Consider the following 27,444-nt stretch of genomic DNA (forward strand, 5'->3'; position numbering starts at 1 on the left):
AAATAATATAATATATCCGTCAATTATAAAAATTTAAAAATAAAAATAATTATTTTTTGTTTTGTTTTTTCATGCCCTTTTTGTCAAAGAAAACAACATTTTTTTATGGCAAAAACACAAAATGTACAATATTTCCCCCCAAAAAAATGTCAAAGTGGAATATTTGATGTGAAGTAATTGGAGCCTTAAATAAAACATCGATTTTGATTCATTATTATTTTTTCAGCAATTAACTGTATTTTGTACACGGAGTCGTATTCAGTTCGATCTTAAATATTGTGAGAGTCCAGTCCATAGTGGATCTAGTTAATATTATAAGTGTCCAGTCCATAGTGGATCTAACATAATAGTGAGAGTCCAGTCCATAGTGGATCTAACATAATAGTGTGAGTCCAGTCCATAGTGGATCTAACATAATAGTGTGAGAGTCTAGTCCATAGTGGATCTAACATAATAGTGTGAGAGTCCAGTCCATAGTGGATCTAACATAATAGTGTGAGAGTCTAGTCCATAGTGGATCTAACATAATAGTGTGAGAGTCCAGTCCATAGTGGAGCTAACATAATAGTGTGAGAGTCCAGTCCATAGTGGATCTAACATAATAGTGTGAGAGTCCAGTCCATAGTGGATCTAACATAATAGTGAGAGTCCAGTCCATAGTGGATCTAACATAATAGTGTGAGAGTCCAGTCCATAGTGGATCTAACATAATAGTGTGAGAGTCCAGTCCATAGTGGATCTAACATAATAGTGAGAGTCCAGTCCATAGTGGATCTAACATAATAGTGTGAGAGTCCAGTCCATAGTGGATCTAACATAATAGTGTGAGAGTCCAGTCCATAGTGGATCTAACATAATAGTGAGAGTCCAGTCCATAGTGGATCTAACATAATAGTGTGAGAGTCCAGTCCATAGTGGAGCTAACATAATAGTGAGAGTCCAGTCCATAGTGGATTACTGCTAGAACATTCCATAGTACTGGAGCCCTAATAGAAAACGCCTCCATAGCCCGCAGACTTTTTTTGGGGGGCTCTGGGAATCACTAATAAGATGGAGTTCTTTGAAGGCAGATTTCTTGCCGGGACATATGGTACAATACAATCAGCAAGATAGACCCTTCAGTGTTTTATACCTAAGTAGTAAAACCTTAAAGTCACATCTTAAGTGCACAGGAAGCCAAAAACAAAACAACCCTTATGTGTCCTTGACAAGTGTAAGGGTTGTGAATGATAGGCAAGATTTAAAAAAAGTGCAGTTCCCCTTTAAGTTGACCTGTACCAGAAAGGTTCATCCTGAAATGACACCCACGAGCTGAATATTCCTCGTAGTTTATGTATTCAAACTAAGGCTGCAGCTAACGATTATTTTTCTATCGATTAATCTATAGATTATTTTTTTCGATTAATCAGTTAATCTATAGATTATTTTTTCGATTCATCTATAGATTATTTTTCCTTTTACCGATTATTTTTTTATTTAAAATGAAGATGAAAAAATAAATGTAGGCCTGTTTTTTCAAAAGGCATGGCTTTTATTTACAAAAAAAAAAGAAGTATGGCCACTCAGTCAACATTGACAACAACATGACAAAATATTCTGTAACAATGTAAACATTTAAAACTTTTAACATTTAACAAAATTAAAAGTAGCTTATTTGCTTTTTAATATGCAAATATAAAAGTAAACATCCAGTGCAAATCTTAATATTCTGCAATAGTATAAGCATTTCAAAAGTAAAAGTATTGCTTATTTTGCTTTAAAATGTGCAAAAATAAAGATAAACATCCAATACAAAAAAGTGCAAAATGAAATATTCTGTAACAACAGTGTAAACATTTCAACAAAAGTGAAAGTATTGCTTATTTGCTAAAATGTGCAAAAATAAAGATAAACATCCAATACAAAAAAAGTGCCAATCTAAATATTCTGGAGCACTGTAAACATTAAGGGTGCTTTTAAAATGTGCAAAATAAACATCCAGTCCAACACAGTACACAATAACCAATTCTACTCATTCCAGTGAGTGTCTAACAGTTGTAATGAAGAAAGGTTAGCATGTCTACATGCTCTGCTTCTTTTCTTGTTTACAATATTCCCAGCAGCTGAAAATAGGCGCTCAGAAGGGGTCGATGTGGCTGGAACTGAGAGGTAATTAGCCTTCACCTCAAGCCAGGACTGCGAGTGAGCTGAGCTGCAGTTTAAGTTTCTAGAAGGTTAACGGGCTCATAGTGATGTTACTAGTAGTTGACTGGGAGGTGTTTATTATCATTTGGGGAGAGTCCGCTGCCCGATGCTCACCTGCTAAACACCTATCTGCTCCACGCTGAAACGCTGACTACATGCGCTCTGTATACGCACTGCTGATTGGCTGGTAACGCTTCGTGTGTACCAATCAGATGGTTGTGTGGGTGGAACAATGCTGCGTGTGTACCAATCAGATGGTTGTGTGGGCGGGACAATGCTGCGTGCTGAGACAGAGGCAGCCGCAGAAGGAGCAAAGCAGCTTGTTAACACTTTAGCAGCTAAAGTTAGCTTTAGTTTAGAAACTCGTTCGGTACACCCCCGTACCGAACTGAAAGCCCCGTACCGAAACGGTTCAATACAAAACACGTACCGTTACACCCCTAGCAGATACAAATGACACATTCATGTTTTTGTGTAATGATGACAACGTATGCTCGCGCGGACGATTGACTAGTTGATGGTTTTCTTTTCAAATGTTCGTTCATAGCCGTTGTGCTGCTATGATAGGCCATTTCTGCTCGACACAGTGTGCATACAACAACATTATTAGGCCGTGTATTGAAATACTCCCACACTTTTGACCACTTTTGGCGTGATTTTTTCCCCCTCGCTCGCACAGTCTGCTTTGCGCTCCGCCATGACGGTAGTATGACGTAAATATGCGGCGTATTTACGTAACCGATGACGTCGACTACGTCGTTACAGCCTTAATTCAAACATGTTGACTAGAGAAAATGCAACTTTTTCCTGTGTTTTGACTGCACCGCATGACAGCAAACATGACGTGAGGGTGATGCCACTCCACACTCTCTTGTAGGCAAACTAGAAGCCCTTCAACAAGAAACCATTGTTCTTCTAACTGTACATTCATCCTCTCCACTTTGAATCCAGGCACTGTGCGAGCGTTATGTCTGGGCGGTGTAATCCAATAAAGACGTGCGGGCTAAGAGGAAGTGGCGGGGGGTGGGGGGGGAATGGAGGTAAATGAAATGTGACGTCCATATTTGACTCCTCACTTCCCATCTAGCTGACACGGCCGAGAGAAGTGAGAGAGAGAGGGTCTTGTTTGCTTGGACTAAAGGCATGCAAATGTTCTATTTGTTTATTTCCACTTCAATATCTGTTATGGAAGTGCTTTAATTATTCATATTTCAATGCATCATCTTGTATCTAGGATGATTGAAGCTGGAATACTGCACCTTTTCCTTTTTTATGTTGCCTATGGCAGTGTTTTTCAACCACTGTGCCGCGATATATTGTCTGGTGTGCCGTGGGAGATGATGTCATTTCACCTAATTGGGTTAAGAACATTTTTTGCCAACCGGTAATTAGAATTGGCAAATAATGTGCCGTTGTTGAGTGCCGGTGCTGTCTAGAGCTCGGCAGAGTAACCATGTTATACTCTTCCATATCAGTAGGTGGCAGCAGGTCGCTAATTGCTTTGTGGATGTCGGGAACATGGTTTATCGGGATCAAAATATGCGGGAGGCAGCGTGCAGGTAAAAAGGTATCTAATGCTTAAACCAGAAATAAACAAAAGGCGAGCGCTGCTAGGAAAAGGCATTGAAGCTTAGGGATGGCTATGCAAAACGAAACTAAAACTGAACTGGCTTCAAAGTAAACAAAAACAGAATGCTGGACGACAGCAAAGACTTACAGCGTGTGGAGCAGCAGACGCAGGGCCGGCCCGTGGCATAGGCCGCATAGGCAAATGCTAAGGGCGCTGTCCATCAGGGGGCGCCACGCCAGTGCCACAAATGTTGGAGAAAAAATAAATAAATAAAAAATAAGTTGGTACTATTATTTCTAAATACAAAAAATAATCCCACGTTAATTAAAATGCAAAGTAAAGCCTATTTAATAGAAATATTATTTGTTACAACATTACGCCCGGTGCGCCCCCTCCCTTCCCGTATCATGATTCTTTTTGGACGTCACCACATCAAAAAAATCAACACAAGATGTCAAAACGACCAAAACTGTCAGGTGCCCAGGGAAGAAAAAATAGAAAAGAAGAGGAGGAGAAACGAGAAAAAGACAGAGGTAGCAGGTAGGTAACGTTAGCCTACATGAAATTATTTGTCTGTTACAGAATGTGATCGTAACCTGGCTTTTTAGCATTAAGCTAATGTTACATGATTCGGCAATTGCTAATCAATAAATAGCTAGTTCTGTTTTAACGTCGGGTTAATGTTGTGGAGGGGGCTAAATTGTTATGGAAAATAATAATGTAACGTTAGGTAATTACAGTACTCCCACCTTACATTCCTCAGGGACATTTGTATTAGATCTTTTAAGCAGGTGTTTTCTGTTTACATTGTTATTGCCTTCTGGTTAGCTAATGTTTGCCCTGCAGGTAATAGTCACTTTTCCACCCCTTTATATATTAGGTATAGTTGTAAGCCTAGTTGTTAAAGTGCACATCATTAATGTTAATTAAGCAATATCACATGAGAGGGAGTGTTGTTTTTTAATTTGAGCACTGCTGTGATTCAGTTAAAGATAATCATAACATAACATTCTCGTATAATATGTTAATTTGCTTTCTTTAAGTAAAAAAAAGGTCAAAGACAAAGCTATTCGGTTTCTTGTGAGTATATACACTTCACTGCCGATGTGGGGGGGCGCCACCTAAAATCTTGCCTAGGGCGCCAGATTGGTTAGGGCCAGGCCTGAGCAGACGGCGTCCACAAAGTGCATCCGTACATGACATGACAATCAACAACAAAATAGGAAACACTACACACAGGAAAACACTAAAAAACTCAAAATAAGTCACGGCGTATAAAATATAAATATATATATATGTATATAAATAGTGCAGCATGGTTAGTTATGCTTTGAATTGATATCCAACAATTGCGAGAACGACTTTTTACTGTCAATATCGGCTGCTGAGTTTCATTTTTGAATGTTTTCTGCTAGTGGCGTGCCTCGGGATGTTTCCAATGTGCCTTGGCTCAAAAAAGGTTGAAAAACACTGGCCTATGGAGACAAGAAGACTAAAGTTTTTTGTCTTTTTCCCGCCTACTAACATGAAAACGGGCTCGTTCTTAACAATAACCGTTCAATGGCAGCCTATTTTTTTCAAACGTAAGGACATAAAGAATATCTCTAATCCAGCGGGCGTGCTGTTGTGTTGCAATCTAGCACATTGAGTCTTGCAGCCAACAAAGTAGGGAATGTGACCAAGTTCTTTTTGGATTTTGTAAGAAAAGACGAGAGAGGGCCGATTGAGCCATTATTGAAGGCAGGGGTGTCAAGCTCCTTTTTATTGAGGGCCACTTCGCACTCATGCTTGTACCAGTGAACAATACATGACAAGAAGTGTCTGAGGATATTACAGAGTTGATGCCTATGCATTTAATTATGATGTATTTTTTACGTACGCTGTAAAATAAAAAAACATCTTTAGATTTTACTGTAAAATTGGCACTCAAGTGCCAGATTTTTACGGTAAAATTTGCAGTGGTTTTTCCAGCATTTTAAAGTAAATGGAATAGAAGATTAGTACCACTGTTTTTTTACAGTAAAATTCACGCAACTGAACTGCCAGTTTTTTGTACTGTAAAATATACTCTTGTTGTTTTTATCGTGTATTACTGTAATTGAAAAAACAGTACCAAATTTGTTTTTAGTGTAAAAAAAAAAAAAAAAGGCAGCTCTGTCGCCAGAATTTTACCATAAAATATATTGTCATTTTTACAGTTTACAATTTGATGGATAGCATGCTTCGAAAGCATAAGTCAATCAGATATTTATTTTTTATTTTACCAAAAAAATGTTTCAATCTATCCATCCATCCATCTTCTTCCGCTTATCCGAGGTCGGGTCGCGGGGGCAGCAGCCTAAGCATCTATGATAATATAATATTTTGTTGCATTATTTGATAATATTGAAGTTCAAAAGAAATGCAATTGCATGCGGTGCATGTATTTTTAATGTCGCGTAAGAAAAGATAAACACATTATTTCCTGGTTTCTGGCCCCCGGCGGGGCCTTGAGTTTGACACCTGTCACTTAAGGTTTTTTATCTGAAAACTCCAAATTACACACACGTTCACGACAATATCAATAAATCATTCACATTGTATTTGTATAGCCTTTAATCACACATGTCTCAAAGGGCTCCACAAACCTCCCCTGATCTAAACCCACACGGGCAAGGAAAAACTAAAAACAAAGACCCCAAATGGGGGAAAAAGAAACCTTGAGAAGGGATCACAAATGTGGAGACCTCTTTTCTAGCTTGTACCTTGGGTACAGTTATTAAATTGTTAACTTCATTAGTTTAAATTGAATAGATAACGTGGGAGTCGAGAAATCAGCATAGTCAGCAAACACCTTCTCCAGGCTGGTACTTCTCCCGAAATGAACCGTAGCCACCTGGTACCCTCTTAACTCTAACGTTACTAACCCAGGCCAAGAGGTTTGCTACTTGCCTGTGACCCAACCTGCTGTAGTGCATCTAGTCAACAGTAATCTATATTCTTTGTAGGGTTGTAACCATTAACCTATTTTACAGACTATAAAGCACACTGGTATATAAGCCGCACCCACTAAATTTTAGAAGAAAACAAAAAAAATGTTTCCATATATTAGTCGCACCAGACTATAAATCGCATGTATGCACGTTGTGAGATTAGTTATTTACACAGAAATATTTTGTAGATGTTTATTTACATACCTTCAGTGTCTGTAACAGGGCAGTAAAATGGCTGATTAAACAAAACAGAATTAATTGTCATGGACCCACTAGCTGCGCAAGCTAGCTCTCCAATCAGCTAAACAGACTCAATAACTCCACGCTGACATTTTGGTGAACTTACTGAGGAATTTGTGAAACTGAAAATATACAAAAAGAATGTCATAGTGTAAGTTAATAATACTAACACAGACACTCGTAAACGTGTTAGCATATTAGCTAATGTTCACGACGCCAGCTTGATTACATTACAACAGCACGTACAAAAACACTCCTACAGACATCACACATGGGACACTTTAGTAAGTAAGAATTGTTTTTGTTATATTGTACAACTTACAAACGTTGCTTGTAGTGATGAATGAAGAATCCATACGAGTAGAAACGCTATGGACGGCTAGAAGGTGAAACGGCACTTCTACTTCCGATTGAAAGCTCGGTCTAAACAGAAGGCCACTGCAGCACCTGAAGTGAGTGACGTCGTCCAAAAGATAGCGCCATAGCGCAAACAATAACACACCTTTTCAATGTCTTTGCTTTTTTTTTTACTATTTGCATATTAATGACGTCAGCGTCACAAAATTAGCCGCGGGGTCCAAAACGTAGGAAAAAATGATCGGTTTGTCGTTTGGTATTTAAGGTATGTTTGAGTAGCTCGTGGTGTGATTAGCGAGGCCTTTTTAGGTTGTCTTCAATGTCGGGGCCCCAGGAGTACACTTAACTTAAATGTTGTGAGTCACCTGTACCTAAGGTGTGGGTAGACAAAAACAACATAAACAGTCATGGCTATTAACATTATTACCTAAACTGTGGACCGACCTATACCTAAGGTGTGGGTAGACAATAACAACATAAACAGTCATGGCTGTTAACATTAATACCTAAGCTGTGGACCGACCTATACCTAAGGTGTGGGTAGACAAAAACAACATAAACAGTCATGGCTATTAACATTATTACCTAAACTGTGGACCGACCTATACCTAAGGTGTGGGTAGACAATAACAACATAAACAGTCATGGCTATTAACATTATTACCTAAACTGTGGACCGACCTATACCTAAGGTGTGGGTAGACAATAACAACATAAACAGTCATGGCTGTTAACATTATTACCTAAGCTGTGGACCGACCTATACCTAAGACCGACCTATACGGGTAGACAATAACAATATAAACAGTCATGGCTGTTAACATTATTACCTAAACTGTGGACCGACCTATACCTAAAGTGTGGGTAGACAATAACAACATAAACAGTCATGGCTGTTAACATTATTACCTAAACTGTGGACCGACCTATACCTAAGGTGTGGGTAGACAATAACAACATACACAGTCATGGGTGTTAACATTATTACCTAAGCTGTGGACCGACCTATACCTAAGACCGACCTATACGGGTAGACAATAACAATATAAACAGTCATGGCTGTTAACATTATTACCTAAACTGTGGACCGACCTATACCTAAAGTGTGGGTAGACAATAACAACATAAACAGTCATGGCTGTTAACATTATTACCTAAACTGTGGACCGACCTATACCTAAGGTGTGGGTAGACAATAACAACATACACAGTCATGGGTGTTAACATTATTACCTAAGCTGTGGACCGACCTATACCTAAGACCGACCTATACGGGTAGACAATAACAATATAAACAGTCATGGCTGTTAACATTATTACCTAAACTGTGGACCGACCTATACCTAAAGTGTGGGTAGACAATAACAACATAAACAGTCATGGCTGTTAACATTATTACCTAAACTGTGGACCGACCTATACCTAAGGTGTGGGTAGACAATAACAACATACACAGTCATGGGTGTTAACATTATTACCTAAGCTGTGGACCGACCTATACCTAAGACCGACCTATACGGGTAGACAATAACAATATAAACAGTCGTGGCTGTTAACATTATTACCTAAACTGTGGACCGACCTATACCTAAAGTGTGGATAGACAATAACAACATAAACAGTCATGGCTGTTAACATTATTACCTAAGCTGTGGACCGACCTATACCTAAGGTGTGGGTAGACAATAACAACAAACAGTCATGGCTGTTAACATTATTGCCTAAGCTGTGGACCGACCTATACCTAAGACCGACCTATACCTAAGGTGTGGGTAGACAATAACAACATAAACAGTCATGGTTGTTAACATTATTACCTAAGCTGTGGACCGACCTATACCTAAGGTGTGGGTAGACAATAACAACATACACAGTCATGCCTGTTAACATTATTACCTAAGCTGTGGACCGACCTATACCTAAGGTGTGGGTAGACAATAACAACATACACAGTCATGGCTGTTAACATTATTACCTAAGCTGTGGACCGACCTATACTAAGACCGACCTATACAGAAGGTGTGGGTAGGCAATAACAACATAAACAGTCAGGGATGTTAACATTATTACCTAAGCTGTGGACCGACCTATACCTAAGGTGTGGGTAGACAATAACAACAAACAGTCATGGCTGTTAACATTATTACCTAAGCTGTGGACCGACCTATACCTAAGGTGTGGGTAGACAATAACAACATACACAGTCATGGCTGTTAACATTATTACCTAAGCTGTGGACCGACCTATACTAAGACCGACCTATACATAAGGTGTGGGTAGGCAATAACAACATAAACAGTCAGGGATGTTAACATTATTACCTAAACAGTGGACCGACCTATTCCTAAGACCGACCTATACCTAAGGTGTGGATAGACAATAACAACATAAACAGTCATGGCTGTTAACATTATTACCTGAACTGTGGACCGACCTATACCTAAGGTGTGGGTAGACAATAACAACATACACAGTCATGGCTGTTAACATTATTACCTAAGCTGTGGACCGACCTATACTAAGACCGACCTATACCTAAGGTGTGGGTAGGCAATAACAACAGAAACAGTCATGCCTATTAACATTATTACCTAAGCTGTGGATCGACCTATACCTAAGGTGTGGGTAGACAATAACAACATAAACAGTCATTGTTGTTAATATTATTACCTAAACTGTGGACCGACCTATACCTAAGGTGTGGATAGACAATAACAACATAAACAGTCATGGCTGTTAACATTATTACCTAAGCTGTGGACCGACTTATACCTAAGGTGTGGGTAGACAATAACAACAAACAGTCATGGCTGTTAACATTATTACCTAAGCTGTGGACCGACCTATACCTAAGACCGACCTATACCTAAGGTGTGGGTAGACAATAACAACATAAACAGTCATGGTTGTTAACATTATTACCTAAGCTGTGGACCGACCTATACCTAAGGTGTGGGTAGACAATAACAACATACACAGTCATGGGTGTTAACATTATTACCTAAGCTGTGGACCGACCTATACCTAAGACCGACCTATACGGGTAGACAATAACAATATAAACAGTCATGGCTGTTAACATTATTACCTAAACTGTGGACCGACCTATACCTAAAGTGTGGGTAGACAATAACAACATACACAGTCATGGGTGTTAAGATTATTACCTAAACTGTGGACCCACCTATACCTAAGGTGTGGGTAGAGTATAACAATATAAACAGTCATGGCTGGAAACATTATTAGTAAAACTGTGTTACATAAATAATGGCATTTGTGGAATAGGCCTCTTTTGTTTGGCCTTTTGCACCACAATACAAGTTCATGCTACAACGTTGAAACTTCTAGAATAGTGTTATTGTTCATGTGAAAAGAACCATATTGAAGTGTGTGTCTATAAAAGGTGCTGTTCTCTTCACCTCCAATTACACACAGGGAACACCTCCTCTGTGCGTTGTGCGACCACACATTTGTGTAACCTTTGTGTGTATTTATGTACACACTGTGTGTGTGTGTGTGTGTGTGCTCCGCCAGGCCCTAGGGTCACAGGCAGCTTGGTGACAGTGCAGATGGGATAACATATGACATGTGAGTGACTGAGTTAGTGTGTAGGTCTCAGTCCATCTGGGCTCCCCACTGACGGGGCCAGGACTCCCTCTGCTCTCCACTCTCTCTCCCGGTGGCCCACAGGGGAGCCCACAGGATGAGGAAGAGGGAGCGTTGCTTACCTTCATCACTTCCACCGACTGTTATTGTTTCAGGGCACGTTGTAACGGTACAGTGGGGAAGGAGACGGCACAGCGTATTTATTTGTATAAAAATAATAATGTGTAACTAAACCAAAGACGTGTGGTGTGACTATGTGAAGCGATTATATGTTGAGTGTTACCGGGAGGTGTTGAAGGTGCATGTTGAGACTGATGCGGAAGTCCGGAAAGGGCAAGGCCGGCTCCGAGGTGCGGGGACGGGCAAGTGGTCAGGGGCTGGGGCGAGGCGTCGTCGTCCGGGGGCAGGCGAGACGTCGAGATCCGGCGAGGCAGCAGGGAGTTTGTAGGGAATCCGGGGAGACGAGACACACATCTCGAAACCAGGGAATGACGACACAGGACAAGACACGATGAGCTCAGAGGAGGGGAGACACAGAGACCGAGAGAGCACATAGGCGAGGAAAGCTAGAGACGTGTAGGGGACGGCGTGGCGCGGTTGAGACCTGAGGGTTCCTGCTTCGATCCCCAGCTTCTACCAACCTAGTCACGTCCGTTGTGCGTGTTGAGACAGATGCGGAAGTCCAGAAAGGGCGAGGCCGGCTCGGAGGTCCGGGAAACGGGCAAGTGGTCAGGGGCTGGGGCGAGGCGTCGTCGTCCGGGGGCAGGCGATACGTCGAGATCCGGCGAGGCAGCAGGGAGTTTGTAGGGAATCCGGGGAGACGAGACACACAGCTCGAAACCAGGGAATGACGACACAGGACAAGACACGATGAGCTCAGAGGAGGGGAGACACAGAGACCGAGGGAGCACATAGGCGAGGAAAGCTAGAGACGTCTAGGGGACGGCGTGGCGCGGTTGAGACCTGAGGGTTCCTGCTTCGATCCCCAGCTTCTACCAACCTAGTCACGTCCGTGTTGCGTGTTGAGACAGATGCGGAAGTCCAGAAAGGGCGAGGCCGGCTCGGAGGTCCGGGAAACGGGCAAGTGGTCAGGGGCTGGGGCGAGGCGTCGTCGTCCGGGGGAAGGCGAGAGGTCGAGATCCGGCGAGGCAGCAGGGAGTTTGTAGGGAATCCGGGGAGACGAGACACACAGCTCGAAACCAGGGAATGACGACACAGGACAAGACACGATGAGCTCAGAGGAGGGGAGACACAGAGACAGAGAGAGCACATAGGCGAGGAAAGCTAGAGACGTGTAGGGGACGGCGTGGCGCGGTAGAGACCTGAGGGTTCCTGCTTCGATCCCCAGCTTCTACCAACCTAGTCACGTCCGTTGTGCGTGTTGAGACAGATGCGGAAGTCCAGAAAGGACGAGGCCGGCTCGGAGGTCCGGGAAACGGGCAAGTGGTCAGGGGCTGGGGCGAGGCGTCGTCGTCCGGGGGAAGGCGAGAGGTCGAGATCCGGGGAGGAAGCAGGGAGTCCAGAGGGGATCCGGGGAGACGAGACACACAGCTCGAAACCAGGGAATGACGCGGAGCTGCAGGGTGACGACACAGGACAAGACACGATGAGCACAGAGGATGACAGGCACAAAGAGCGAGGAAAGCTAGAGACGTGTCGGGCTTACTGTACACGTACAAGTAGCTACGTTCTGGCACTGGAACGCAGGACACGCTGCCTTAAGAAGGGAGTCACCGATTGAGTGCAGCCACGCAGAGACACGCCCGTGTGAGGCAGGTGTTTGAGCCGTAACACACGTTCCATTGAAGTAGAATAAATGATGATATGCGGAAGGAGGGGGACAGCTTTGAATAAGTGGATGTATAAACCTATCCTAGCTTTTTTATCCTGCACTACCATGAGCTAATGCAACAAAATGTTGTTCTTATCTGTACTGTAAAGTTCAAATTTGAATGACAATAAAAGGAAGTCCAAGTCTAATATACTCAAGGAGGACCTGATTTCCAATTGGTCACACCAATTCTAATCCTGTGCTGAGCAATGATCAAGTCTTGACTTTATCCAAATCATACTATCATGTAGTATCTTGATAGCGATAACAAGTTACACTCAAAGTACTTTTATGTATTCTGTGTTCGTGAAGACAAAATGTGACAACAGCTTACGAAATATACCAAATTCCAACCTGATTTTGCATGTTGAGCAGTGTTCTATTTTGAATTGACATATGTATACACCTAGCACCTTTTGATGGGATCAAATAAATGTTCATTCATGGAGTTTTTGTTCGAATTTTAGAATTATTGACATTTGAAATGATTTTTTTTTTTTAAATAATATCCAGCGCGGAACAACCTTCCCTAGTCATGGTGCCAAAACGAAAAAATGTGATGGGAAAAATGCTAAATGCTCTCTCCACACTTACCCATGTTTGCCGCATTTTAGCTGCTTGATATTTCTGATTGATTACAAAACTTTAAGGAGGTCGTCATGGAAGTAAACAATGTAGTAGTCCAACGTTCACATACTCCTGATATTCAATTAAAATAATGATATATCCATTATAATATGTACCCACACACACACAAAAATATGTATATGTGTATATACAGGTATGTACATACATGTATACAGTGTATATGTATATGTATGTATATATATATATATATATATATATATATATATATATATATATATATATATATATATATATATATATATATATATATATATATATATATACATATATATACACTACCGTTCAAAAGTTTGGGGTCACATTGCAATGTCCTTATTTGTGAAGGAAAAGCACTGTACTTTTCAATGAAGATAACTTTAAACTAGTCTTAACTTTAAAGAAATACACTCTATACATTGCTAATGTGGTAAATGACTATTCTAGCTGCAAATATCTGCTTTTTGGTGCAATATCTACATAGGTGTATAGAGGCCCATTTCCAGCAACTATCACTCCAGTGTTCTAATGGTACAATGTGTTTGCTCATTGGCTCAGAAGGCTAATTGATGATTAGAAAACCCTTGTGCAATCATGTTCACACATCTGAAAACACTTTAGCTCGTTACAGAAGCTACAAAACTGACCTTCCTTTGAGCAGATTGAGTTTCTGGAGCATCACATTTGTGGGCTCAATTAAACGCTCAAAATGGCCAGAAAAAGAGAACTTTCATCTGAAACTCGACAGTCTATTCTTGTTCTTAGAAATGAAGGCTATTCCACTAAATTGTTTGGGTGACCCCAAACTTTTGAACGGTAGTGTATATATATATATATATATATATATATATATATATATATATACATATATATATATATATATATATATATATATATATATATATATATATATATATACATATACATAATGTATATATGTGTCGGCTTTTGACCTTCGACCAAATTTTTGTAGCCCAATGCGGCCCCCAGGGTAAAAAGTTTTGGACACCCTATATACAGTATATATATATTTTTTCTCTGTATTTTATGTGGAATTTCCCACAGAATTTGCCAGAAGCATTATTTTGAGGTGTCCCTATCTGTTTGAAAAATACAAATCCCCACTGAATAATGAACACAAACAACAGGAAGTTGCAGAATAAACCTACCACACTCAACACGTAACTTCCCAACCAGAACATGTTTTTTTTCTCTTCTCAAACAGATCATTCAACTTACTATTAAGGACAAACAGCAGCAATTATTTTCCTATTGGTTGACTCAAATTGTCGTGACAATACGACTGTAGAATGAATGGGCTTCCTGCCACGTCTTAATTAGCTTGGGCTGCAGGATGTTTGTGCCAATCTGGGAGAGACAATGAAATATATATTTGTGAAGCTAATGTGCTTCCATGCCAGCGTCTTTGACCTATTTTCCCTCCAGCTTGGCAACTAAAGCATCATTAATTTCATGTGTAGTGGGCGAAGGTGTTTGTCTGGATGTTATTAAATTAAAGTACAGCATGTAGCAAAAGCCCGCCCTGCTGGCTTTACCTGCAGCAGGAGTCACTCTGTATCCCGTGTTCCTCACGTATGATGACATGTGTACGTACTCCATCCTTTAATTGGGTCACTTTTTGTGCTCAATCCAATTTCCATCCCTGGCATCAGACTTCTGTTGTCGGGCCAACACTTTTTTTCTTCTTTTTTTTGGAATTTTCCCCGACACAGAACGTACAGGCGTCTCTGACATTGTGTCCCCCAGGAGAATTGTGGTGGGGATCCGGGTCCAGCGCCATCTCATGTGGCCGGCCGGGGCCGAGTGGAACGGAGGCGGGTTTGGACTGCAAAGTGTGGGCATGGAGTGTGTGATGAGAGGCAGACAGCAGGGAGCTGGCCAGTCGGTTTGTTCCTCTTCCATCCGTGGGATGGAGGCCAGGGCTTGGACAGAACTCATGGAGGCGGGGGGGAGGGCACGGGAGTCCGAGGATTGTGGAAGTACCAGTAGGACCCCCAAAAATGTGAATCACAAAAGCGTCGAGGAAGTAAAGTGAAGTTTAAGATGACTTGATGAGGCCTGGCCAGTGCAGTTCATAACACCGCTCAGTGGGGTGTTACAAAAGCAGTGAGCAGTGAAGTTGTCACCTTGGTAAGGGTGTAACGCCACACAAAAATTTCGGTTCGGTACGTACCTCGGTTTAGAGGGCACAGTTCGGTTCATTTTCGGTACAGTAAGAAAACAACAAAATATACATTTTCTGGTTATTTATTTACCAAATTTGTAAACAATGGCTTTATCCTTTTAACATTGGGAACACAATAATAATTCTGCCCAAAAATAGAAATAGCTGTGTGTGTGATGGATGTGAGCCACCACTAGGCTGATCAGTGCAACAGCAGGCAGTCATGAATGCTAAGCATAACAATAACATACATAAACACACACACATAACAATAACATACATATACACACACACACACACACACACACATAACAATAACATACATATACACACACACATAACAATAACATACATATACACACACACATAACAATAACATACATTTACACCCACACATAACAATAACATACATATACACACACACATAACAATAACATACATATACACACACCCATAACAATAACATACATATGCACACACACATAACAATAACATACATATACACACACACATAACAATAACATACATATACACACACACATAACAATAACATACATATACACACACACATAACAATAACATACATATACACCCACACATAACAATAACATACATATACACACACATAACAATAACATACATATACACCCACACATAATAACATACATATACACACACACATAACAATAACATACATGTACACACACACATAACAATAACATACATATACACACACACATAACAATAACATACATATACACACACACATAATAATAACATATATATGCACACACACATAACAATAACATAAATATACACACACACATAACAATAACATACATGTACACACACATACACACACACATAACAATAACATACACACACACACACACATAACAATAACATACATATACACACACATAACAATAACATACATGTACACACACACAACAATAACATACACACACACACACACATAACAATAACATACATATACACACACACACATAACAATAACATACATATACACACACACATAACAATAACATATATATACACACACACACATAACAATAACATACATATACACACACACATAACAATAACATACATGTACACATACACACACACATAACAATAACATACACACACACACACACATAACAATAACATATATATGCACACACACATAACAATAACATACATATACACACACACATACACACACACATAACAATAACATACATATACACACACACATAACAATAACATATATATGCACACACACATAACAATAACATACATATACACACAGGGTCCATTGCCAGGGTTCATGTGGTCAACATATATCAAATAAAAACTAAATAAGATAAGGCTCAGAATGGTTTCTTAACAAAACCTTTCTACATATAAAGTGCTTTTTTTGATTGATTGATTGAGACTTTTATGAGTAGATTGCACAGTACAGTACATATTCCGTACAATTGACCACTAAATGGTAACACCCCAATAAGTTTTTCATCTTGTTTAAGTCGGGGTCCACGTTAATCAACATTAAACTGCCTCAGTTTAAATAAAATGACAAAACTTTTCTTCTACATATAAAAAGTGCAACATTAAACAGTTTCAAGTCAACTCAGCCTCAGATTAACTCCCCCCCCCCCAGCCTTTAACCCTGGTGACTTTCACTCAATCTTCATGTTTTTTGAACAAAAAACATTTGTTATTGCTTTAGCCCTGTCTGACTCGCCGAGGAGAGGCTGCTTGAATACTGTGTTTGCACGACGCTCGACTTTATCTTCGTTGAAGCGATGTTCACTTGGGGGTGGTGACACTTCAAATGGGTTAGCATGTTTGACGTGTTGCCAGAAGCATACCCTACCGCCGCTGAACAATGTCGGCAAACCGCTTTCGCTTTGTTGTCGTAGCCCGGTTGCTGCTAGCATGCCGTGTGTTGTGCCTCGGTGTGCATTGTTTACACAACGTGCGGTACGCTACTTAATATGTCCTTTTGGAAACTCGTTTGGTACACCTCAGAACCAAACCGAAACCCCCATACCGAAACGGTTCAATACAAATACACGTACCGTTACACCCTTAGTAAATGGTAGATAAAAAGAGAATATGATGATTTGCAAATCCTTTTCAACTTATATTCAATTGAATAGACAGCAAAGACAAGATACTTAATGTTCACACTGAGAAACTACATTTTTTTTGCCAAATAATCATGAACTTAGAATGTAATGGCAGCAACACATTGCAAAAAAGGCATTTTTACCAGTGTGTTACTTGGCCTTTCCTTTTAACAACACTCAGTAAAGGTTTGGGAACTGAGGAGACACATTTTTGAAGTGGAATTCTTTCCCATTCTTGCTTTATGTACAGCTTAAGTCAGGCCTGGGCAATTATTTTGACTCAGAGGGCCAAATATATAGAAAAAAATGTGTCTGGGGGCCAGTATATCTATTTTTAAGAACAATGATACAAAACCTCACAATGATGTCTAATTGAATGCTAAAAAACGTTATGACAGACCGCCTTAAAAATAACGGAATGGAATTAAAAAAATTTTTACTGAATGAGACACCCAGAATGTACATGAAAATCAAGAATGTGGGATTTACAATAATAACTATGAAGGATAAAACACTGAATATTGACAACATATGAACATCACACCCCCTCCCCATCCACATATTTTACAATCAAGCGAAACGCAACAAACACAACGAAATATGAACACGAAGGGTAAAAAAAAACACCTACAATCTGATATATGTGATATAGCACTAAGCTTTACAACTTTCCTGTAAAAATCTCCTTCTGCGTCTGTCCCGGACAACCGCATTTGGTAACACTTTAGTATGGGGAACACATACTCACCATTAATTAGTTGCTTATTAACATGCAAATTAGTAACATATTGGCACTTAATTAGTCATTAATAACTACTTATTAATGCCTTATTCTGCATGGCCTTATTATACAAGCAGTAAGCCATTAACTAAGAGTCTTCCCTCAATAACCTCAGAATTATTGCTTATTAGTAACCCTAACCCTCATATGTTCCCCTAGTGTCCAAATAACTAAATTAAATCTTTGTTACTGTAATAAGCAACTAATTAATGGTGAATATGTTCCCCGTACTAAAGTGTTACCCCGCATTTCAGGCTGACACTCTGTGGAAACACTCCCCGCCCACACTGCTTGGTGCCTCGTCCCAGCTGCTGTGACTTACATTACCATAGTAACTCATTAGATGAGCATAGTAACTCATTAGATGAGCATAGTAACTCATTAGATGAGCATAGTAACTAATTAGATGAGCACAGTATTCTAATTAGATGACCATAGTAACTAGTATATCATGCAGATTCCAAGCATGTAAAGATTTAGTATAGTTGAAGACTTACGGTCATTAGAAAACATGAGTGCACATCATAATGGCAGCTACACTTTACATCTTAAAGGCCTACTGAAATGATTTTTTTTTATTTAAACGGGGATAGCAGATCTATTCTATGTGTCATACTTGATCATTTCGCGATATTGCCATATTTTTGCTGAAAGGATTTAGTATAGAACAACGACGATAAAGATTGCAACTTTTGGTATCTGATAAAAAAAAGGCTTGCACCTACCGGAAGTAGCGTGACGTAGTCAGTTGAACATATACGCAAAGTTCCCTATTGTTTACAATGATGGCCGCATGAAGTGAGAGAGATTCGGACCGAGAAAGCGACAATTTCCCCATTAATTTGAGCGAGGATGAAAGATTTGTGGATGAGTAAAGTGCAAGTGAAGGACTAGTGGGGAGTTGAAGCTATTCAGATAGGGAAGATGCTGTGAGAGCCGGGGGTGACCTGATATTCAGCTGGGAATGACTACAACAGTAAATAAACACAAGACATATATATACTCTATTAGCCACAACACAACCAGGCTTATATTTAATATGCCACAAATTAATCCTGCATAAAAACACCTGCGTGTTTGTTATGCTAGCTCCTAGCTCCTCTGCTAGCTCCTAGCTCCATAGAACACGCCAATACAATTCAAACACCTGATCAACACACACAATCACTCAGCCCAAAAGACCGTTCACCTAACCCAATGTTCATAAAGCGTATATATTTTTAAAAAAGTTACGTACGTGACGCGCACATACGGTCAAGCTATCAAATGTTTAGCAGCCAAGGCTGCATACTCACGGTACCTGATATTCAGCTGGGAATGACTACAACAGTAAATAAACACAAGACATATATATTCTCTATTAGCCACAACACAACCAGGCTTATATTTAATATGCCACAAATTAATCCTGCATAAAAACACCTACGTGTTTGTTATGCTAGCTCCTAGCTCCTCTGCTAGCTCCTAGCTCCATAGAACACGCCAATACAATTCAAACACCTGATCAACACACACAATCACTCAGCCCAAAAGACCGTTCACCTAACCCAAGGTTCATAAAGCTTATATATTTTAAAAAAGTTACGTACATACGCAAAAAAAAAGTTGCGCACATACGGTCAAGCGATCAAATGTTTAGAAGCCAAAGCTGCATACTCACGGTAGCACGTCTGCGTCTTTGTCATCCAAATCAAAGTAATCCTGGTAAGAGTCTGTGTTGTCCCAGTTCTCTACAGGCGTCTGTGTATCGAAGTCAAAAGTCCTCCTGGTTAGAGTCTCTGTTATCCGAGTTCTTCCATCTTGACTGCATCTTTCGGGAATGTAAACAAAGACGCGCCGGCTGTGTACTGTTGTTGCTGACTTCGTTCGAAAAATACGTCCGTTTCGCACCGACAACTTTCTTCTTTGCTTGCTCAGCTTCTTTCTCCATAATGCAATGAACATAATTGCAACAGATTCACGAACACAGATGTCCAGAATACTGTGGAATTATGAAATGAAAACAGAGCTTTTTCGTATTGGCTTCAATGTGGAAGGCATACCCGTGTTCCCCGGGCTACGTCACGCGCATACGTCATCCTCAGAGGCGTTTCGAACCGGAAGTTTAGCGGCAAATTTAAAATGTCACTTTATAAGTTAACCCGGCCGTATTGGCATGTGTTATAATGTTAAGATTTCATCATTGATATATAAACTATCAGACTGCGTGGTCGGTAGTAGTGGCTTTCAGTAGGCCTTTAAACATCTAAAAAAATGAATTGGGAATGTCCGGCGGGCCAGATTGAAAAGTTTAACGGGCCGCATGTGACCCCCGGGCCTTAATTTGCCCAGGTCTGGCTTAAGTTGTTCAACAGTCTCCCTTCTGCTATTTTAGCCTTCACACATTTTCAATGGGAGACAGGTCTGGACTACAGGCAGGCCAGTCTAGTACCTGCACTCTTTTACTACGAAGCCACGCTGTTGTAACACGTGGCTTGGCATCGTCTTGCTGAAATAAGCAGGGGCGTCCATGATGACGTTGCTCCAAAACCTGTATTCATCACACATGCTGCCTTTTACACTTTGCGCCTAGAACATTCTAGGTTCTGTTCCTCTTCGGTCCACAGTTTCCTAAAACAATTTGAAATGTGGACTCGCCAGACCACAGAACACTTTTCCACTTTGCATCAGTCCATCTTAGAAGCGTTTCTCCATTATTGTAGGAAGCTGCACAAAATATCGTGATATACATTTCAGACCATATCTCTACCGCTCAGGTTGAACAACAGCGGTACCTCGGTTTTTGTACGCCGACACTTTTCCTAGGTCTCCGTTTAATATTTTGCCACGGTTTTCAGATACCGTGTCGTTTTTTTTTGTACGCCCAAACATTACGCGTCACAGAACGATTTCCCACGTATCATTCCACAACTTTGAATGCCTAAACCAAGAATCTGGTGCGTCTGTGACTAACGGCCTGATCTACTCAGGTCCAAATTCCACACGCTAGACTTTGGTGCAAACTTTGACATTTTGTTGTCACCCGGCGTCTGAGCACTGCGAGCCTATGAGAAGGACTTGGCCTGCCTGGAGATGAAGTAAGAAGCATGAAGTTCTGGCCTGATGTTATGTTCATCATCATTTTATTTTTAACATTTGTCATCTTCTGCTGCACTAATTGATGGATCTGTTTCTGTTATAAACACATTTACTTTTTATATTTTCTGAAGCAGATGAAATGTTCAACCTTCAATACTTGCTTTTGTGTTTCTCACAAAAGTCTTTTTTTTAATCTGTTAACTTCAGCATTTTATGTGGCTTGGTGTTTTATTTGATGGCCTAAAATTGCATCTGTTGAAGTAAAATACCTCACATTAAGAGCTTTTTTTGCCCCCCAGACTTTTTACATTGAGATGAAAAAAGAGAACATAATGCAGGGTTTCCCCAGATTGCCAACATAACTGCGGGGGTAGGGGCGTGGCCAATATGACGTCATAATATAACTTGCGCAATCTGTGATGATGCATATGTTTTAAAAGATACATTTTTTTATACATATATATACATACACATTTAAAAAATATATTTTTTAAAAATATATTAAAAACATATATTTTAATATACTTCAAAAATATATATTTAAAAAAAATATTTTTTTTAAAAATATATTTGTAAAAATATGTTTTAAAAGATAATTTTTTAAATATATATACACATTTAAAAAATATACATATTTTAAATATATTTAAAAAAAAATATTTTAATATTTAATATTGTAATTTATTTTAATATATTTAAAAAAACATTTATATTTTTATTTTCTTAAATATACTTGAAAAAATATATTACATTTGTTTTTAATATATATAGATGTATACACATTTAAGAAATATATTTTTAAAAAATATATTCAAAAAAATATATTTTAATATATTTTAATATTTAATATATTTAAAAATATATATTTTTTAAAAACATATTTAAAAAAATATATTTTAAAAGACACATTTTTTTAATGTACATACACATTTAAAAAAAAAAGAAAAAAAAAAGTGGTGTTATAAATGATTAATTACATATATTTTTTCTTATTGTTTCATTTGGCTGTATTTTTCAATTGTGGCTGCTTTTGTTGAGAATTTTTCCAGACTTGTCCAATCCTTTTTGTGAAGTTTCGTTTACTAAATACGCCCGGCAACAAATGTAGCATTTTCTTCTGGTGTTATTGGAGACTGTACTCGTGTTTGCCTGACGTCGCGCTGACTTTCTCTCCTTAAAAAAGCCTCACTGTCATCTAAATATTTCCACACGGCACATTTTGTAGGCCGCTGTCCGCAGATATACCTGGGATATATTAAAGTAGGTCCACCTGGCAGACATGCTGCTTAGTCACCACCCGATTGGTCCCGGAAGGCGTTGTTTTTACGACAGTTCTGTTCCTGCACGCCTTCACTATTACATGGGTCTCTTTAGGCTAGTGACTGTCAAAAAGGGCTTTAGTTTTTGAGATACCCCTACCGGAGGTAGAACAAGATCTAACAATGTTTTTCCTCATCTCTAAGGTCTACCATATATGAAATGGGTTCTTAGGTTAAAATATTTTACTGCAAATATTGTTAAATTGATACATATTGTCATACACCCCAAACTTAAAAAAGAACAAAAATACAGCCTGGCCGTATGGGAGTTAAGCCATATAAACTCATGTAGATTAATAACACAAGCTCTGACAGCTTTGAAACTTGACATAATTGTGGTCAGGAAGTTGCTTTACGTATTAGAAAAAACTGGATGTGAATATCTTGATGTGTGTAACATATAGAGACCTTTGAACACTTGCCTAAAATAAGCGGACATACAAAAAATGAATATCTATGCAGAATATTCTCATTTACTTTGTAATTGCTTTGCCAGGGATTGTCATAAACACACACATCATGGCTTTTTGGAAAGATGGGGCTGTGCTGAATCCAGTGATACCAAATATATGAATATAGCATGTATAGTCAGTGTGTTACATCACTAAGTGTATGAGGTGTCCCGAATGAAAGAAAGTGAAACATTGACACATGGTTGTGATGAATCCAGCAATGCCAAATATGTAAATACTATGCATTATCATTTATCACTAAATATATAAACTGTCCCAAATAAAAGAATATGTTGCATTGCATAACAATGTATTGTACTGTACCGTTTGACATCACCGGGGGATGAGGCACACAGCTCATACTCAACATAATCAAGTCTCCACAGCCCATTATCAATGGTGACAAGAATGTTGACCGATTCAATGTTACTGCAAAGTAAGTCACTAGAGGTAAGCGCTACTCTTTATTTATGATGCATTAAATAATAGTATATTTCACATGACACCATATACAGTTAATATGGAAAAAAATATCCAGTAGAATCAGTTTAAATTTAAATAGAACACCTTAAAAAATATCTACAACCACTTGAATTTATTTTTGGTCAAGTCATTACTGCATAATGGAACATAATAGTGTTAGTTGTCCAAACCAGTAGAGAGCAGTATTGCCTGCACTGCTTACTTCACTCCCTTGGTGGTGTTCAACAAGGGGGATTTGTTGTTCGCCGGTCTGAGGATCGAAGCTTCAACTGTGTGGCTACTGATCAGGCACTGGAGCAAACCATCAACCGAGAAGGCAAGAGTCAGGGTGGAGTTGTTGGCTTCACACTACGGAAGGGAGCTCTCACAAGATGGCTAATGACAAGACATGTGACCACAGCATATGTAGATGGCATGAAAGAGCTTTGGGACACTGTTGCAAAGAGCCCGAGAGCACACAAGGAGCATGGAGCATCCAGAATGGACAGAGACGAGAGAGACATACAGAAGATAATGGAAGCTGTGGAGCAGAAGCAGAATCCCTTTGACCTTGATAGTGTTCCTGAGGAACTGATCAATATTGCAAGTGGTCAGGTTGCATCAGAGAAAGTTGCAAAAGAGCTCTCAAACTTCCTCCAAGATGGTGCAAAGCAGAATGCCGTCTTTATTGAACAACGTCTGACAAAATCAAAAAGAACAAAGAGCTTCTGGGACCCAGAGAAAAGAAACCAATGTGCAACCTTCAAGGACATGGAAACATCAGCTGGAGTTAGTGTATCTAGACAGGTTCACATGGACTCAGATGTGCTCTTTCGAAGGTTACTTGCTGTTTCCAAACAAAGAGAGGTGTCCATGGAGACTGTGATGTCTCACGAACTCGCTGCTGTCCCACCATCTTTGTTTTATGATGATGGAAGCATGAGGAAGACCACAAAAGCTGACCTTGCTAAGAAACTGGAGTCTGTCGTTGAAGAGACACAGGCAGGTGGCTTTGACAATGGTGAGGAGGTGAAGAGGGTTAGGAAGTCAGGTGTTGACTGTTTGAAAGATCTTTACAGTGACCAGGAGGAGGCTGACACAAGGCTGGTGTTACATGCAATACACCTTGTGGAGTCCTATTCTCGTCTCATTGTCAAATGTGACGATACAGACGTACTGGTTCTGCTTGTGTACTATGCAAGCAAAGGGATGTTTGGATCCTCACAAGTCTTCATGCATTCTGGACATGGCCTAAAGGAAAGATTTGTCCCAGTTTGTTCAATTGCTCAGAGTCTTGGAGCAGCTCTTTGTGAGTGTTTACCTGCATGCCACGCCCTCACGGGTTGCGATAGTACAAGCAGCTTGTACAGAATTGGAAAGACCACTGCTTTCACAAGACTGAAGACCCATCTGACTGACTTAAAGGAAATGGCCAAGTTTGGACTGTCTGGAAATCTAGACGAAGCTTTGCCTGTGGCAAGAAAATATGCCCTCCTCCTGTATGGCCAAAAGAAAAAGGAGAATGGCTGTCCTTGTACCAACCTAGATGAGCTGAGGTACACACTAGCATCTACCACAGATTCTTCAGCAGCAAATCTACCCCCAACAGAAGACGCCTTTGAGCAACATGTGTTAAGAGCCTTATACCAAACAGCAGTTTGGCGTCACAGCCATCAGGCCAAGCCTCATCTCTGGAACCCAGATGGTAGAGGATGGAGGCTCAGACAGGATGGGTCCATTGAACCTATCATGTTTCAGAAGGCACCAGCACCTAAAGAAGTTCGAGACATCACCCACCTGTACTGTAAAGATGGAAAATGCAATGAAACCAGCAAATGCCAGTGTCTTTCAGTGGGCTTGACTTGCACTGAGTTTTGCTCTTGCTCTTTCCCAGAGTGCCCAAATATGACCCACTTTGTCACTGATGATAATGTGGATGAGTGACAGGGATGGCTACCAAAAACAGCCCATGAAGAACACCAGCCAAAGAGCTGGGGAGTTTAACGTGAGGAGAGGGCTCATTCCTCCTCAGATTGTTTTGTTTGATGAACATTTGTTTGATTTAACGTGAGGAGAGGGCTCATTCCTCCTCAGAGTGTTTTGTTTGATGAACATTTGTTTGATTTGAAACAGTAATTTAATTTGTACTGTGTGAAGTTAAGTTATAGTTATAAAAAGATCATCCAAACTACAATCCTGTCACCTGTCTCCTTTGTGTGCTATTGCTGAGCTGTGTGCCTCATCCCCCGGTGATGTCAAACGGTACAGTACAATACATTGTTATGCAATGCAACATATTCTTTTATTTGGGACAGTTTATATATTTAGTGATGAATGATAATGCATAGTATTTACATATTTGGCATTGCTGGATTCATCACAACCATGTGTCAATGTTTCACTTTCTTTCATTTGGGAGACCTCATACACTTAGTGATGTAACACACTGACTATACATGCTATATTCATATATTTGGTATCACTGGATTCAGCACAGCCCCATCTTTCCAAAAAGCCATGATGTGTGTGTTTATGACAATGCCTGGCAAAGCAACTACAAAGTAAATGAGAATATTCTGCATAGATATTCATTTTTTCTATGTCCGCTTATTTTAGGCAAGTGTTCAAAGGTCTCTATATGTTACACACATCAAGATATTCACATCCAGTTTTTTCTAATAGGTAAAGCAACTTCCTGACCACAATTATGCCAAGTTTCAAAGCTGTCAGAGCTTGTGTTATTAATCTACATAAGTTTATATGGCTTAACTCCCATACGGCCAGGCTGTATTTTTGTTCTTTTTTAAGTTTGGGGTGTATGACAATATGTATCAATTTAACAATGTTTGCAGTAAAATATTTTAACCTAAGAACCCATTTCATATATGGGAGACCTTAGAGATGAGGAAAAACATTGTTAGATTTTGTTCTACCTCCGGTAGGGGTATCTCAAATTTTGAGGGGCATTGTCACTGGCCTACTTGTTTCTGGAATATATATTTCAAAAACAATATCATATGAAAGATTACATACAAAACAACGTTATTTAAGAATACAGTATTTATCTTTATAGCCTACGGATACTTACAGAAACTTCAACGATTTACTCAGCAGCCCTAAATAGCATAGAAATCAATATTTTTTTTATGACTTTATTCACACAAAGAACATAAATTCACAATACTGACAATTTAAAAGTCTACTTTTTGTCGAGGCGCAGACATAGATCAAAGTTAAATGGCTTGTTTTTAAAAAAGAAATCAACCTCAAAAAAATTAATTACAAAAAAGAGTGAATTTTTATTTTATTTTTTTTTAAATATACTCCTGCTCACTCTTTTACTACTGTATCAGCTATTTATTTAATAGGAAACATGAATAAAACATGAAATATCACAAGTTGTGACGTCACTGAAGCTCTGTCGTAAAATATTGCAAGTCCAGGAAGTGACGTGTTTAAGTTAAAGTTAAAGTAGCAATGATTGTCACACACACACACTAGGCGTGGCAAGATTGTTCTCTGCATTTGACCCATCACCCTTGATCACCCCCTGGGAGGTGAGAAGAGCAGTGAGCAGCAGCGGTGGCCACGCCCGGGAATCATTTTTGGTGATTTAACCCCCAATTCCAACCCTTGATGCTGAGT

General features: G+C 39.6%; 1 long non-coding RNA gene across 1 annotated transcript in view; it reads left to right on the top strand.

The window, feature by feature from the left end:
* The window catches only part of LOC133662938 (uncharacterized), a 216,453-nt gene that overhangs the window by 67,254 nt on the left and 121,755 nt on the right, over positions 1-27,444 (top strand). The window lies entirely within an intron of this gene.

This window comes from Entelurus aequoreus, linkage group LG12 (genome assembly GCF_033978785.1).
Source record: "Entelurus aequoreus isolate RoL-2023_Sb linkage group LG12, RoL_Eaeq_v1.1, whole genome shotgun sequence".
In the NCBI taxonomy this organism is placed as follows: domain Eukaryota; kingdom Metazoa; phylum Chordata; class Actinopteri; order Syngnathiformes; family Syngnathidae; genus Entelurus; species Entelurus aequoreus.